Below are 5,802 nucleotides of genomic sequence, written 5' to 3' on the forward strand. Positions count from 1 at the left end.
CAGTATAGGGAGAACTACAGTGACTATATTTTTTGAAAGCCTGATTTACTGGGTATCTCTAAGTAACATATAATGAGTGTTGACCTCTCGAATTCGGTCTTCGATTACTGAGCAGTTTAACGGACTTCTTGTGAGATTAAGCCATCCCTAGAATAAATTATCCACCAGACTTGTGCGAAACGTTTGTAACTACCAGTACGTAGGAGGCTACATATGAAGCAGACCTCATGGACACCCACACAGCTACATTACTGATTGATTTAAACATCTCGACATAAAAGGAGTTTTTTCCCCATCGATGGCCTCAATGAGCCGCCATAGCATCGGCCTTAAATCAAATGCAGTTTTCACATGTGCACACAGTGGATGTGTATCTACTTACCGATAGCTATACTGGGGCTTTACAGTGATTGAAGTCTATTTTAAAGCTTGTTTTGATCATTTTAGTTTTGTATTTATGAAGCCTTTTTGTAACGTTTGCAAAGAGAGTTCAGTGTATTATAGATAGGAGGGTTAAAACACTAATCATATATATATATATATATATATATATATATATATATACAACATATATAATACAAGTGCCCTGTTTAATCCCTAACCATCCCACATTTATTAGAATAAAATACAAATATTTAAAACTCTCACACAAATATATTATAAACATAAACCACCCACAAGGGATACTGCAGATGTTTGAATATGTTCCAGCACATTCAAACATAGGGTGAAAACTAGATTCGATGTAATCAAATAATCATTGAATGTGTGTTCTGTGTGATAGGATTTTATTGAATCGACTGCAACAAAAACATTAAAATACAGCAATATAACAAGATGTGGTACAAACAAACATATTACGGTGGGGGTGGGTAAAGTGATTATTGTATTTTAAAGTTTATTATCCAATTTAACACTCCAGCACTATAACTAATAATCTTGTACTGTATCTCTTTGCAATTATTTAAAAAAAAAAAAAAAAAAAAAACAGGGCTTTAATAGAACATAGGAACATTAACAAACAAGAGGTCATTTTGCCCATCAATTGTCACCTGTTTCCTAGCAGCTGATTTATCTCAAAACTTTATCCTGTCTCTGGGTTTCATGACTAGATAACCCATTCTATATCCTCAGCACTCTGCTCTAATTCTGTGTCCACTTGGTTTCCACGTTTGTGCTCTAGTCCAGGTTTCTGGGTTGCTCTAAACAGTACAGGTTAGGGTTAACTTATACACTCATTTTAGAATTTTAAAGTTGTCAGTTAAGCTAAATAGATTTTCCTTCAACCTATTGCATATTCATCAACAGAACTAATGAACAGAATCTATTAAAAAAATGCCTTAATCTCAAATACATATAAATAAATGTCTGTATAAAGTAACTTTGCCTACATTATTTTTTAATTAAAAAAAAAAAAACATTGGGACTCCAGGGGATGTCAGCTTTTCAGCATTTGGTGCCGAGTAATTATTATGAATCTGGACTTTGACGGGTCATAATTTTAAAATGACATAGTGCAAAACAAGCGGTCAGTGTTTGTTACCACAGATTCAACACATTAGGACAAAATATCTAGCTGATAACACTATGTAACACAATTTTTGTTCCTGGGTAGTAAGTGTTATTTCCTAATTGCTTATGCCTCAAAAGTATAGCAAATGGCTATTATTCCCCACAAACTTTGCTTTTGTGACCAGGACAGTGATATTTCAAAATATCACTATTTCCAATGGGAAAACGGGTAAATGTGTGTCTTTTCGTTCACATAGTAAGAAAAAAAACATGAATCCAAATTAACACGTATTTATACTAAAGTAATACAAAAATGACTACAGAAGATTTGTATTTACAGTATAATCGTAAATCTCAAAAAACTACTCACTTCTAAATCTTTTGTAGTCATTTTTGTATTACTTTAGTATAAATATGTGTTAATTTGGATTCATATGTTGTTTTTTTCTAACTTTATGTGAACAAAAAGACACACATTTGCCCATTTTCCCATTGGAAATAGTGATATTTTGAAATATCACTGTCCTGGTCACAAAAGCAAAGTTTGTGGGGAATAATAACCATTTTCTATACTTTTGAGGCATAAGCAATTAGGAAAGAACACTTACTACCAAGGAACACAAAAAAAAAGAAAAATTTCTTACACTGTCTAATCAAATGAAGATGAGAAATTGGGTCAGTGTTTGTGTGGCTGCAGAGAAACAGATGAATAGTTGAAAGCACCCCACTGATCTCAAAGTGCAATTCAAGTTCAAAATACTCAGCCTTAGAAAAGACAAGCTTGGACTGGAAATGCTTTTAGTATGTACCAGTCAAGGTTTATCACCTAAACCACAAACTTTCACTCCCATAACAGGGACCTATGACAGGACGTTCGTATCGCTCCATACTGAAGGATGTGTTTACATTAATGAAAGGTAGGACAAAACAGTCTGTGGTGCAGATTGCATTGCTTTCAGCATCACCACTTTGATAAAATGGAAGGCCAAGGCAAATGCTTTGGCTAAAGGCCTTGATCAGTTTCTTCAATGTTAAGACTACAGCTATAATTCATGCATAACTTCTAATCAATCACACCCAACGTTAAAGTCTGTACAAATCCACCCCACCCATAAATAAAACCCTTTAAGCACCAACCACCCATTTAGAAAATTTTTTTTTTTTTTAAAAAAATATAGATTTTATGTTACAGGATACACTGTAGATGTGCTTGTCAATTGTACATGTGTCCTCATATCAAACAGTAATCACAGCCAGTCATGATGTGAACAGCAATGAAAGTTTAAATCATCGGACACCTAAACATTCCTTAACCCCCACCGCAACACACACAAAAACAACAAAACAAAGAAACATTTCAAATGTTTTATTTAGATACTCAACAAGCTTGTGACAAATCCAAAGTGACGGAACCAGTCTGTCACTACATACGCCTAACAAACAGTTTGCTACATAAGCCGAGAGCAACTTGGCAAGTCCAGCTTGACATCATGATGCAAAGCCCACCTCCAGGGGAGTCCAGAATAGAAACTGTGGTGCCCACGCCGGACAGTTCTCCTGATCGAAACTGAAGCCACCCCTCATCCTTCACGACGGGTGCACTCTGGAAGTACAGAAAATGTGTTCAGAATCATGCGCCCTCTAGCTTTGCAGTTACTCTGCTACAGTAAATCAAGCCTGATCAGGATCATGTTGACAAAAATCAATCCGACACTACTGCAAATAAGTGACAATAGGTCAAGTAATTTGTTCCCTAGATATTTCTTCTGAAGTAACTGCAGCACCCATACTAGAAACATCTTATGTCATTTGCACCTGCAACATGCATAAAAAGGGCCACTTGGCCAAAGTACAGTTGCCCCATTTGTAGTACTGGTTTAGAGAAGCTTGGACAAAACCCTCCTATTCAAGACAACCTCCAGGTTTCTAGACGTGGACCGCACCCTCATTAAAACGTCATAATCTTTCCCCTTTGCAGGGTCAGATGGGTAGTGAGTGACAAGTTTAAATCACAGGGACAGTCTTTACAGTAATGTTGACTGCAAGCAGGGCATAGACATTACCTGCCCACTGTCTACAGAGCAGTACTGGATGACTGCACACTTCCAACTTCCAGGAGCACACAGAATCAGACCTTAAAAGAAAACAAATAAATGACCAGCTTGCAGTAGCCATAGTTTAACATGCATATGGGGCATACATGTTTAGGTGAATATTTTGACTTCAAATAGGATCATTGGGGACCAAATGCATTAAGAGTACTGCAGGGAAAGGCCCTTTGTACCTACCATGTTAAATTAAGCTAAATTAAACCACCCATGTCGAAAAGCAGTTCAATGGTGTGGAATGGACTTCCAGGTCCAGCTGCAGTCAAACACTGTACATGTCTCAGGTGACATACAAAGGGAGGGTGGTACTGCAGTGTGACTTATAATCATTTTATTAAACTTGGAATATTCTGGTTAACAAAGCACACTGAACTAGATGATGGCGACTGGACTTACCTTAACTGCAATCAGTAGTTTATCGATGGAAAACACCCCCAGGTTCACCATGCCCGTTAGGAGCAAGGTAGTTACCTAAAATGTTTGTTTAAAAATTACATACTGGTAAAACACACTTTATAAAATGCAAAGTAATCCTTCAATATACGACGCCGTGTTTTATTTCAGCAAAACTGGCATGATTATTAAGTCCCGAAATGCATCATTTAAACAAATGCAGGTTTTGGTGGGAAATCTCATGTTAATGTGATCCAAAGACCTACCTAATAAAGTTATAAATTGTGTCCTCATATAAAAATATACATTAATCACGTGTATGCAAGTCATGATGTGAACAGCAGTAGAAAGTTTAAATCATCGGACACATGCGTTTCTCGGAACACTTGAATTTAGGAATGACTTTGGTGCAGACTGGTACAAATCGACTAAAATTTAATTGTATTTCAAAATTAACTTAAATACGCGTATGCCCGCATTAAGTATATGATGCGGCACATTTTCACACGACTGCATGCACTCCATTAACGTTCTAAAAATTCTTACCTCTGCTAATGTATTTTTCTTCACTCATTGTCAAGCAAACCAATAGATTACGGGATGTTCTCTTTTTGTAGCCGGCGTTTCGAGCAATCCCATGACTGAAACAAGTAGGATGGTGTTGGATTGTAGTTTACTCCGAACGCAACCATGACCGCCATTTCCAAGAGCATCAAAAGAGAAAGGCTGTATCAAACTTTTACACGGATACATATAGGGATGTGCGCAAAGCATGATGGGTAAATGTTCACACGATTTTTTCGAATATTTTACCACCAGCAGGGGGCACCACCGACGGGAACCGCAAATGTTAATCACACCGTTTTTCTATTGCAAATTTGCTAATTTAAACTTTAAAAGGTGGCGCATTAGAGGTAGGGTTGCCAACTGTCCGGTTTTGCACCAGACATCCGGTTTTAAGGGAATCTGTACTGTCTACGGTCAGAAACACTGACTGGACCGCAAAAGTCCGGTTCTTGCGATTAATGCTTACTCACTGTTCATTGCCGGTTTGAGTATTTTCATTCTCGCTGAGCCAGTCCACTATGCAAATGTGTTTTTTATTTTGTTTTAATTATAATTATTATTATTATTATTATTATTATAACCACACTGAAATGTATTCTGCGTTATTTTGTCGTTCACTGCTTAGCGGGATCTGATTACTGAGGATCTATTATTAAAAATAATATCACACACAACACCCCCATCCGCCACGGAACGCTTAGCTTGCATCAGGTTTTCTGATCAGCCCCCCCCCCAATATATCACTTCGCTCGCATTGCTGGTTTTGTTTGTGGTCACCCAAGACAGCGAACCACAGTACGCTGCCCTATTCCAGCCTCCAACATGCCGATTGCACGAAGGAGCTGCTCTTAACAGACGTGGCATTTTTTTTCCTGCGATTTTCTTTATTGCTTTTATTCAAGCTTACGATTAAACAGGTGAAATTACTCCATATCCCGTGTACAATCAACTGTCTCACTAATCAGGTGATTAAGTAAATATACTTCAGTCATAGTCACTTAAGTGTGTCATGGACAAGGATCAAGAAGTGATACGTTTCTTTTGATGCTCGAGATATAGATATGGATAGATAGATAGAGAGATACATATAGATAAAATAATATATACACACAACATTTTACAGAACTGTATAAATTGTATTTGCTTTATAGTTTGGGTAGAATATAGACTGTCATGGAACAGTTTTAGTATGCTTACTAAATATAAATCTTTTTTTTGCAAA

The sequence above is a fragment of the Polyodon spathula genome, chromosome 2 (assembly GCF_017654505.1).
Source record: "Polyodon spathula isolate WHYD16114869_AA chromosome 2, ASM1765450v1, whole genome shotgun sequence".
In the NCBI taxonomy this organism is placed as follows: Eukaryota; Metazoa; Chordata; class Actinopteri; order Acipenseriformes; family Polyodontidae; genus Polyodon; species Polyodon spathula.